The 12,411-nt window shown below is 37.5% G+C and overlaps 1 protein-coding gene and 1 long non-coding RNA gene across 11 annotated transcripts in view; one reads left to right on the plus strand and one right to left on the minus strand.

Annotated features, from left to right (window-relative positions):
- LOC109385545 (uncharacterized) overlaps positions 1–397 on the minus strand; it is a 41,773-nt gene extending 41,376 nt beyond the window's left edge. The window contains exon 1 of the long non-coding RNA XR_002124646.1: positions 173–397. This is a non-coding gene — a long non-coding RNA (uncharacterized LOC109385545). The remainder of the gene's footprint in view (positions 1–172) is intronic.
- The window catches only part of SLC8A1 (solute carrier family 8 member A1), a 387,692-nt gene that overhangs the window by 23,506 nt on the left and 351,775 nt on the right, over positions 1–12,411 (plus strand). The gene's annotated exons all lie outside the window — the stretch shown is intronic.

Here is a 12,411-nt window from a genome sequence, read left to right on the forward strand (position 1 = left end):
TTTTTATTAAATTCAAGTCCCCAGTTCACAATCTAGAATCCACGTTTTGTATCACTTATAGTTTTATTTTTCTCATATGACCAGCTGTCCAGAGGTAAGTAGTCCAGGGTTGTGATAGCAAGTTAGTGATGCTGGCAAGAGCTGACATTCTTTACGACATTCTGGTCCTTACCTTGTAGGGCCTTTGTCCCCCTGGTGGTCTCTTCCTAGTCACCAAATGGCCGCTGCAGCTGGGGCTTCAAGTTTGCTCTCTTGGAATATGTGGAAGGGGCACCGGGACAAGAGAGGCCAAAGCTGAGCCTGTTCCTTTTTCACAGATAAATAAAAGCTTTCCTAAAGTCCCAGCTGGGGACTTCTGTTTACACCTGCTTGACCAGAACTGCGTCACACGGTCATTCCCAGCTGCAAGGGACAATAACAAGAAAGAGTTTTGCTTTGGGATTTCTAAAGCAGAAAAGGACAAGGGACAAGCGGGTGTCGAATGGCTCCTGGGTAAGGTAATCGTCTACCATGTCCACCCCTGAGCTACATTGGGTCAGCTTTTTAAATGAGAGATATAAATTCTCATTAGCTATAAATTATTATTACATAGAACATATATTATATAGATATTATGCAGATATTATAGATAATATATAGATAACATAATAAAGTATATTATATAGAAATGGAAATATATTTATTTTATACTTCATCTATACATATACTTCATATATATATATATATATATATATCTGATTGGAGGTAAGGAGGAAGAGGTTGGAATGTCAGGAAAATTTGAATAATAATTAAAAAACCCCACAATATTGCCCCTTCTTGTTTAGACCTAGGTGCTTTTGACAGAGATTAATAANTAACCACTAAACTATTGTCTGGTCTATGAGTTTTTGTTTCTTTCTTTCTTTGCCTGGTTCCTTTGTTGCTTTCAGTTTTCTATCCCACATCTCAGTAAAGTCATAAGTAAAGTTTCTTGGTGCCTTTTCCTTCTCCCTCAGTAAAGACTTGGGATCAGGGTCAAGGGCAGTAGGTCAGAAAACAGCAGAGCCTGAATTGCCATTAACACAGAAGCCCGAAACATGTATGGAAAACTAAAGTATGAAGGCAAGAAGCTGGTCTCAGAAATGGAAGAAGTACTTAACCTTGTCAGATACCAAAGACAAAAGGTGTCCTGGGCGCTAGGGGAGGGGCTATTGCTGGCCACTGACTTGCCATACACTCTGATGGGAGTTGTGTAGGTGAGCCAGCAACCTAAACACTTGGGAACTGTCACCCACTTCCAGACACTGGGTGACTGGAATGTTCAATAACATTTAAAAAGCTGTTTCAAGAATACCTCTTTAAGTCTCTATTTCTACCTAATATTCCCTTGGCAGGGAGGAGGGGTGTGATTACCCTCTACGCACCTATAGCTACTAATAATAACGAAAGCTGACACAGAGAGCAATTTCTATGTACCAGGGACTTTTCTCTGTGCTTGGACATATAGTAACTCATTCAATCCTGACAGTAGCCTTATGAGCTGGACCCTATTATAATACTCATTTTCAGCCAACAAAAATGAGACAGAGACTAAGCAACTCTGCCCAAGGTCGCCACAGCTCTTCAGTTGTAGAACTGGGCAAACCTGCCTCGAAAGTCAGCTATTATCCACTCTGCTATGGGCAAGTACATCACAAAGATGAACGGAGAAAGGTAACTTCTCTTATCTAGTCCTTATGATCATATAGAACATAATTCCTATTCCAACAGACACCCCTTGAAGTCTCTGAAGACCAGCAGTTACTACATTTCTCTCAAATTTTCTCTATGACTCCAGTTTCTTTAGTGGGTTCTCTGATGGTATGCATGTGAATTCCTGCTTACTTGAATGCCCGAAAACTCATCTTTGAATGTGCACTACTTTGTCTATCTTGTTATTCATTTAGTTGATGCGTTGAGGGGATGGATAGCCACAACTCAGCCAAGAAGTACTTTGAAGGTAATTTTAAGGGCTCCAGGTGCAGGACCTTGAGACCCATCTCTGTTACATTTCATCTAGTATGCTCTTGATGGATCCTAAATGCCATGTGGCCTGTTCTCATTTTTTGTCTAATGCAAATGTAGTGAGAAGGGCTTTTATATCTTCATCTGATATTCTGACAAAGTATTTGGCCAAAGCCGAGGACAGTGCTGTGCAGAGAACACTGCTCACTTTTTATCCATCCCAAGTCAGCAATCTTTGAGCACAGTTGTTTTTGTTTTTGCTTTTAAGATATGTCTGTATTTCCTTATTTCACAAATAAAGCTTACTGAGCAAGCCCAGTTGTTTAGTAAGGATTCCACCTGATTGCGTTATCCATCAGTCCATATTTCTCCGCTTGGTCCAGAGTACTTTTGTGTAGTTAGGTAAAATATTCTGATAATGATCAGAAATCACGTGCCAACAGCATTTTTCAGTCCGGCTAGTTTAGGATCCTTAAGTGTTATGAGGTTAGGTTGATCTGACTTTAAACATTGAAACTATGTTGGCTGATTTGCAATCTTATGGCTCCTCTTCCAATCTGCAGAGTTCCTCAAAGATGGCCGATTGGTTCAACATTCGCTTTTTAAAAGTTTTTATACGTAATTTATCTATGCAAAGCATTTGAACACGTTTAGAGAAGCCAGGTACTGGTTTACCATCATTTTTATCTTGGCTTCTAGTTTCCTATCACTAATGTTTACTCTCCACCCTCCCATCCATGCATCCAACTACCTATTCATCCCATTTCTGCAGATCCTCTGACTCAAACTTTATGTGTTCAAAATTGTACTCATCATTCTTACTATCCACCTGACTGACTTTTTTTTTTTTATTGGGGAATTGGGGGGATGGGAACAGTGCTGGGGAATTGGGGAAAGGGGAACAGACAAGTTGCTGTCATTTTTTTTTTTTTTGGTTTATCTAACTCTTTGATTAACCTTAAACTAAAAAGACAGCTTAGACATTTTTCTTAACTCGCTGTCTCCCCACTACAAAAAAATCAGCCCCCAAATCCCATAGTTGATACCTCCTGTATGTCTCTCATATCCATTGCCATTGCTTTTCACAGTTTATTACATGAGTTATTGCAATAGCATGCCAAAAGATGCCCTTTCACCAGCCTGGCCACTCCTAACTATTCTCTACTTTGTTGCCAAACTGACCTTGCTAAGACACAATTTTGATCAGGCATACTCATGGGTAAAACCTTTTAATAAATCTCTGTAACTTTCAGGGTAAAAATCCAAATTCATTAGCTTACTACCAAAGATCCTTGAGATTGTAGCCCTGCTTAGGGCCCCAAGCTTGTTGCTCTCTATCTTCCAATAAACGTTATTTGTCCCAACTTTACCAAACTATTTATGATTCACTACAATAGTCAAGAGTGCTCAGATCTCCAGTTTTTTACAAGTTCGTTACCTTCTTTATTCAGTGCTTTTTTTTTTCCTCTTTTCACTTAACAAACCCTGCTGTTGCTTTAAGACTCAATACAAGAACCATTCTCTCTGTGACACTCTCCTTCCCATCATCCAATTCTGATTTGTATTTGCCCTTTGTGCTCCTACTGCATCCTGCATATATCTCTATAATAGTACCTAGTATTGTCAACATGTATTTTTTCTGCCTCCCCATTAGACTCTGAGCAACTCAGAGTCATGCATTTTCTTGTACTTTTCTTGCTCATCTTTATATATATGAAAGGCTTAGCACAGTGTCTGACGTACAGGGGAGGTAGTCCATAAATGTTTATCAAATAACAAAATGAATAAGTCTAAATAATTCTCATTGGATGAAGAACTAGAAGAAAATGTACTCTAAGGAGTTATGTTTTTCTTTTGTCTCCCGCATGCCCCAAGCAGGTGGTCTATGCCTTCCTCATTTTGCCCCAAACTGTTAAGCTAACTTTAAGATTCCTATTTGTTCTTTACATTCTAGGGTCCACCGGACTAACTTATAAGCAGAATTTTTTGTAACGTAACTCATTCACATGTTAAAGGATGTGTGGGCTTGGTGGTTGGTTAACTCCAAAATATGCAGCCTGTTTATTGTAAGGCTATCCAAATTCCCCAATCTCAGAAGCTGTCAAGCTCATCAGCTTCAACGTCAGAAGGCTTACACAGAAGAGAGAGTAATTGAAATCTTTCTCTTTTAGATAAGTATTTATCTTTAAATATTCATGGTTATTCTGAGAATAAATTTTCAAAAGTCAAGCACTGGTTTATGTGATTATAAAGGGCAAAAACAACACACGGTGATAGCAAGAATCTTCTATTAGCATTTTTAGCAACGTTATCCAGATCTTAACCCAACTGTTTGAAGTACTTGCCATACAACAGTATTTTCTCTCTTCAGATTGTTTGAAGTCCTTTTGGGTAATATTTTTAGAAATTTTATTATAATCACACAACACTACACACAACTCAAGGAGTGCCTCCATTTGGATCTGGAAACTTGTCTCAGTTTACAAGTGTGTACAAGTGAATATGCCAAGCGTACTTAGTCAAATAATCTGTTTGTTTAGAACAATATGGGCATCACATTTAGATAACATCTAAAAATTTAGATAGCACCTAAAATTTGACTTAGGTTTTGTATTATTGCACTTATTAGAGTCAAAGTGTTTTTCTGCCAGTGAGGAAAAAATAAATGATAATGAGTAAGGGTTTTGTGCCTCATAATTGCTGAAAGAGTTTTCCCACGAGCTTTTCAAATGCAGCTCCTGAATGGGTCCACTTTATTTAAAAAAGAAAGAAAAAGAAAAAAAGATAAGTGATACCACTTAAGAACCAAATAATTTCTGGCATCTAACAACTTAATACTCACTGACAGTTCTTTATGACAAAGGCTAACCCTATCAACAAAGGAGGCATGTCTTTAAACAGGCACCAGTTTCAATGTGTGGAGACTGAAAGGTAAACAACTACACTCAAAATCCTAAGTCCTGGCTTCAGGTTCCAATTCTGTTACAAAACAAATAGCAAGTCGCTAATCTTCTCCAGACCTCTGTTTCCTCTGGAAGAGAAGGAAGTTGGATTTCATAACCACTGGAATGCCTTCTTGCTGGAAAGTTCATGGTCAAAAATTGCATGAGACAATGGAATGATAGACTTGTAAGAAGTCTCTCATATATGTTGTTTTGTTACTCACTGATTTATCTGTGATTTGCTCTTATACCCACTCTTCGTTCTTGATATTGCTTGTCATTGTTGCATAAATTGCCCTAGTCATTGTCATCTGATGCAAAACTAAGGAGGACTCATTGGGGAAAAAAATGTGGTTTAAGAGTTTGTCCTGAACTTGGACCCTTCTCTTGTCTCCTACATGTTTGATATGTTGTTCCTCAGAAGATGCTTTATTTTCAGACATAGAGAGAATAATAATAATAATTATTATTATTATTATGACAACCATTTATTGCACTACTGCATTGTAAGTAGACAAGCCAGAATTTGGTTGTCTATCTGCCTGACACTAAAACCTACGCTTTTTCCACTATGTGTTGTGACTTGGATAATCATCATTCAAAATGGCAGCTGTTATTATCATGAACACTGAAGAAATCATGTCTGTGAAGAATCGTAAAATTGTGTATCAACTGATGTACTTGTATAACTTTTTCCTACTTTATTTATGTTCATTTTATTTATTATAGTGCTTATGTTAAAGGTAAACAGAATACAAAGTTGACAAATCTAGCATCAGACTTCCAGTCTTACTCCCAGCAACATAAATTCTCACTTCAGTTTTAGCTTCAGTTCTTCATTTGTAAATGAACAATAATAATACAGGCTTCACTGATTGGGGCAGTGTGGGTGGCCAAATGAGATCATAGATGAGAAAGCATAAAAACGTGTCAGATGATAAAGAGTTCCCCTTTCTTTTTCCCCCTATATTTGCCTCTGTAGTTTTCTTAGAAAATACAACTAAGTTCATCAGACAGAAGACAGAAGCACTTGCTCTGACCCCAGCTCTGCCAATGCCTGGCACAAATTATATTCATGAATGAATGACATGAACTTTCCTGAACATCAGCCAAAGGAAAGATGGAACTCAATAATCTCTAGGTCCCATTTGACTTTACATATTTATAACTTATTTAATTTCAAAAGCAATTGCTCATGCTTGTATTTCCTCTTTGAAACCTGGATCTTATTTTTAGTGTTTTCACTGAAAACATTTTTCAAAAAAGCTATTGGATTGAGGATGAAGATGTCCAGGTCCGAAAGGAAATTGCAAGTTAAATGGATGAGTCACCAAAAGGCAGTGGGACAGTCAGAGCTCTCAGGTCTTTTTGTTAGAATTTGGGCCAAATGACTCAAATATTTGATTGTAGTGATTGCAGAGGCCTGCAGAGGGAAGAAGGCATACACATTTGGGTAGAGCAGGCCTGACTTTAAGTTTCTCAAAGCTGCAAAGAGGGAAAAAGTATCAAGTGTTTAAAAAAAAAAAAAAAAGTTGGGAGAAAGCAAATAATAAAGGAGAAAGCCCCATTACAGGCAGAACATAGCTACTGACTGGTTGTCCATGGATATAAATTATATGGGAAAGATTGCCGTATTATGATGGAGGGAGAACTGGGGTCTAGGCTTAGTTCTCCAACTCCCCAGTTCTGTGACCTTGGTAAATTTATTTTCATTTTCTGGAACTAAGCTTCTTTGACCATAAAATAAGAGCTTGAATTGGATGATTACCAAAGGTCCCTCACGACTGTTAAATTTTATGCACAGCAGAAGCACAGATGTTATTAAATCCTTTTTTATATGGAGAGAACCTCTTTGTGTTGGTTTGTCTTTGAGCCTTACAGTGTCCAAAGAGAAACTGTATATTTTAACACTGGGCTTTTTATTTTCACATTCTTATGTTGTAGAAATATAAATTTGGTAGGAAGTATAATGAATGGCAGGGTTTTCAGGTCCAGATGTGAGAAAATATCACTTACCAATTCCTCATTGTTTCTGATTTGTAGATATTCTTACTCTGTATCTAGTATAATACATATGTTTCTCTATAATATGATTAGCATCTTTGCCCATATGTTCCAACCACATGTTAGTCATCATAAAGTTTTACTGTGCTTTATAATTTTTGCTTCTTTTCACTGATGTTATTAATACCGTGTGTTCGATATCTTTGCCAAACTGACATCAGACGTCATCTATTTTGAGTTTTATTCTTGGACATCCCTGGTTCTCTGAACAGGTAGTTGTGAATCCATGATGCTTTCCCACTCCCCACAATCACCTCAAAATAATACCACGTTAACATTCAACTTTGTACCTTCACTATACACACAGGATTTTTCATTCACTGCAGATTCATTAAGCACCTAAAAGATATTTCATCTTTGTTTCCTCAACACTTATTGAAATGCTAGGTACCTGGAGGTTCTAATTAGTCTTGAAGAAGTTAATATAATTTGTTTATAAAAAGAAGTATAGTTTATGCATTCTATATATGAAAGATTTAGAAAAACAATTTAGGGATAGGAAAGCAATAAATGAAGATCTAAAAACTTCACAACAAAGCTATTCTGTGCTTACTACCTTCTAAAAAACTAAAGTTTCTGTTTAGACTCCACATCAACAATCAAAGGTTAAAACAAGAACAAGAACCCCATCTCTCCATGCTTTCCAATGAGCCACGTGTTTTAAAGTCAAGCATATTGCATCTGCCCTCATAAATATGTGATTGCACATTCCGAATGATTGATGATGTTTAAATGATGCATATTTTCCTTGGATATAAGTAAAATATCCACACAATTTCACCAGTTTCTCAGTGGAAGAAAAACTTATACATATTTAATGTCATCAAAATTTTCATGAATGTGTCTTGATAGGCGAGGAAAAAAACAGGGGTTTGTGTGTGTGTGTGTGTGTGTGTGTGTGTGTGTGTGTGTGTGTTTAATGCAGATTTTATGGCACAATGTAAAATGTTAGAAGTGTATCATCATATCCTCCTTCCCCCAGCCCTTGGCAATCACTTTCTATTACTTTCTTTCTACTTTCTTCTTCTTCCTCCTCCTCCTCTTCCTCCTCCCACTTCTTCTTTTTTATCTCCCCCTTTCCCCCCTCTCCCCAGTCTCTGAAGTCAGCAGTTTTTTTTTCCCCCCCCGGTTTTATTAAGAAATAACTGACATATATCATAGTATACGTTTAAGGTATACAGCATGATGGTTTGATTGTGAAATGTTCCCCACAATAGGTTCACCTGAAATCCTTCATCTCATAGAGATACAATAAAAAGAAAGGAAAGAACAAAAGAGAATAAAACTTTTCTCTTTGTGATGAGAGCTCTTAAGGATTTTCTCTCTTAACATATATATCACACAGCAATGTTATCTGCAGTCACTATGCTGTACTTTACATACCTAGTACTTACTTATTTTGTAACTAGAAATTTGTACCTTTTGACCACCTTCCTCCAATTCCCCTCAACAGCTGATAACCATACTCTGATCTCTTTTTCTATGAGTTCATTTTTTGGGGTTTTTTTTAGATTCCACATATAAATGAGATCATATAATATTTACCTTTCTGTGATTGGCTTATTTCACTTAGCATAAAGCCCTCCAGTTTCATCCATGCTGTTGCACATGAGACCTGGAGGTTGCAAATAATACAAACATCCTTAATGCCACTGAACTATAAAAATGGTCAAGATTGTAAGATTTATGTTATGTGTATTTTAGCACACACACACACACAAAGTAGTGTTTTGTTTTGTTTTAAGAAGCATACCATCCTCCGAAGGTGAGTTCCCTCAGTTCTCACTGAGATGTAAAATCTGAAAACTGGCTTTTTAATAAGGAGATACTGTACTGGCTCCTAGGGGATTTTGAAAAGTGTTTTATTCGCTAAGGTTTGGGGATTGTTCCTATGGGGCTATCCTGCCCACAAACGCTCTGATTCTTTCCTTGCTCGGAGACCAACCTCATGCAAAGTTGTCAGGAAGCAGTTTAATGGCTCTCCTTAGAGCTAAAGCCTGAGAGTTCAGTACTGCGTCTGCTGTAAAGGAGAGGGCTGAGTCTGTCTGTTCTTCTGCCCTCACACTTCCTTCTGTCCTCTCTCGTTCACCAAGCAAAGTGTTCTCATCCTAAAGTGAAACCGAGTCTTCCCCGCACTTCCCCTTCCAGCAGTAGGCCACAGCCCTCTTACCAGCAGAGTAGAAAAAGCCCCCGGGCATCTTAAAGGAGAAATGATGAATGTCAGTAAAGTGAGCAGAGACTTCTAGGTTGGTGAAAAAGCACAGAACCATGACCTTGGGAAGAAAACTTCCTCCTTTCTTATGCCTTGTACCCAGCCGTATTAGGAGTCCAGTTCCCATTCTGCACCTGGTCGATATGTCATGTTGACCTTAACACAAATACTTTTGCATATATATTTATTTTTGGTTTACAAGGCTCATGTAGTCCCATGTAAGCACAGCAGAATTTGAGGTAAATTATACCTTTGTTTTACAGATGGTGAAACTGAGCAGACAAACCTGATTTCTAAGTCTGTTTCTGTTATACATTACCAGTAATGTGCAACCTTAGGCAGATTTCTTTAGTTCTCTAAGCTTCCATGTCCTTCCTGTAAAACAGGGATCCCAATAATTTCAGAGGTAAATGCAACAGTGACATGAGATGTTTGCCAAGCATTTAATGCTATACCTGACACAGTAAACAATCGATGGCAGTTATTCTTATTAGCGTATGATTGCTGCTATAGTTATGATTATCCTGTGGGATTCCTCCACTTCCAAACCCAACGTTCTTCCATCTGTCATAGAGCCACAGTCTCCTATAGCATGGCAGCCTACCACCATGCAGATGGAAGGCTCAGTTGTAGAGCATTGTACATTCTCTCTCCAACGTTCACTCAGATGTTACAACGAGTGGATCCTCTGTGACGACATTAAGAATTCTAAGACATGAGCACAGTCCTGAAAAATCTCAGTCAAGTAAAAAAGTCACATTACTGTACTTAACACTAAAATACACAAAGAAAGAATCCTGTGAACTTAAGTAACCTTCAAAAGTAAAGATGATTTGGGTGGGAGGAAAAGAAAATATGAATGAGGAGAGTAATGGCTTAGGGCAAAAATGTTTGATTTTCTGTTCCTCCCTCAGCTTCCCCTGCTCCCCAACCTTTGGTCACTTTAAAAAAAAAAAACCAGTTGGTTTTGTTCAAAAGTATACTGTCATATGAGACTTCCCTTTTGACAGTTAAGGGACCATGTTCATTCTTTTCACGTGCTAAACAGGCTTTCAAAAAAAATAAAACACCTTGAGAATCATGTTTCAAGAGAATTTGCCTGCATAAGATGGCAAGAGTCAATCCTAAGAACAATTTGATGGGCTTGGATTTCTAAAATTCTATCTCATGGTAATTCGCTGGCATTTATAGTCTTTCACCAGCTTTCTCAGTGAGGTTGGGTGTGAGGGGAGAGGAGAATTGTGGATAAGAAAGCCTTCCCTTTCCTGTAGTCTATTTCTGTCCACAGAAGGTGTCCCCCTTGTGGTAAAAGCAAAGGCTAGCCTGGCATTGCATCTACTCTTGTAATATTTTACACGTGTACAAAGACCTTTCATATTCTGCCTATCCACCATTTAATAGCTCTTGCTTCCAGAAGGTTAAACTTGTATTCAAATACTCATTCCTATCTGAAAGTTAATGCTAAACTCAAAGCCAGATATGCAGTTAGCTGGCTTTAAACTTTTTAACCTCACTTATTGTTTTAAAATCCTCTTTCCTTGGGACTGATTGCATTGCTTTTCCATGAAGTAGTATCAGAGATTAAGATGTTGTTATCTGTCTATTAACAATTTACTCACTGGAGCATAAAAAAGTGCTTAAGGACAAGTGTCTGTGTCAGTGCCATGGCTGACCATTAAGCTTGCTCAGTTATGCAACCCAGCCTTGCCTTTTTAGCAGCGATGGGAAAACCAGTCTGAGTCAGCAGCCACTGCAATGGGCCCCTTCCACGCCTGTTCCTCTCTCCTTGCAGTCAGAGTAAACAGTAAAGTGGTGAAAGTTGGCAGTTTTGCTTATTTTTAAGACGGCATCTCAGTTGGACTGCTGGTTCTCTGTTTTGAGCAGTGAGTAGGAATAAAGATTTTTCCTCTGTCTACTGTGTCAGTATATCCAATTATCTTCTCCAAAATTTCAGGAATAGTAAAGGTTTACATGCTGCTTTACTCAAGCAGAAAAACAGGTGATTAAGAGCTCTGAGACATTTGTTTTGTAAAGGAAATCCAAACTAGACCCTCTCTTATTAGAGAATAAAAATGTGAAATTTTCCTCTTAATCATCTACCTTCTATAACTAAAGTAATTACTAGGGATAATGTATGTTATGGATTTAAAGTGTTGAAAATTGTCAAATATTAAGGAGAAAATCTGGGTAGTGGTAAATCAGTATTTAATAGTATGGATTTCTACATCTACTTATTTCATCTGTAATGCTACCTCCTCAAGGAAGCCTGACAGTATGTCTTTTTCACTATTGGCAACTTGATAACTTGGCATATTTCCTACAAGCAATACATTATGTTGATTGAGTAATTGAAAAAAATAAGGTAGATATTTCAATAACGCTTGGTGTATTTATACTACTGTCTCAAAAATGATTTATGTAAATTCCATTGAAGGTTATATTATTTACAATAGATTGGGATCATATGAATATAAAACCTCATTAATAAGGTTTTCTTGGACATATTTTCCTATTTTCTACATATTCTTTCTAACTCTTACTCATTGATATATTATCTTCTGTGTTTTCCAAAAATGTAACATTTTAAACGTTAAACACAGAATGGCTCATATTTAAAACACATTATGGAGTATGAGAATTATTTGTTGGAAACAAGATATATCTCATTGTCTATGGCAAAATTATGTTTCAGGGGACACAATCTAATTCAGCACCCATAACCAGGGACTCGCTGAAATAAATTCCACCATAAGTGATACTCAGACTGAAGTAGAAGATATCAGTACTCTCTTTTACACTCTCTATTATTTCTCTTGTATTGTGAATGTATTTTCCTGGCAGACATTTTTTCAATAAATTTGTGGGTCATTTGTTTAAAAATATGTAGTGCAGGGCCGGCCGAGTGGCTCAGTTGGTTAAGAGCTCACTCAAGAGTTTGAGCTCTGAGCAACAGTGGTTCGATGCCCGGCCAGAACTGAGCTGCCGTTAAGCTGACAATAGGTAGCAGGATGGCTCAGCTTAAAAAAAAAAAAAAAAGTACCGTAAAAATAGGTAGTGTAAACAATTCTATTGTTTTTTTATCACCAGTCTGTCGAGGTGGAGAAGGTGAAGGAGACATTTAGATCAATCCAAAGCAATGGTTGATTGGTTCATTATCAATGACATTTGTGAAAAGAAATGAACTGATAAAATATAACTATGCCTCAACCA

The sequence above is a fragment of the Hipposideros armiger genome, unplaced genomic scaffold (genome assembly GCF_001890085.2).
Source record: "Hipposideros armiger isolate ML-2016 unplaced genomic scaffold, ASM189008v1 scaffold_118, whole genome shotgun sequence".
Classification (NCBI taxonomy): Eukaryota; Metazoa; Chordata; class Mammalia; order Chiroptera; family Hipposideridae; genus Hipposideros; species Hipposideros armiger.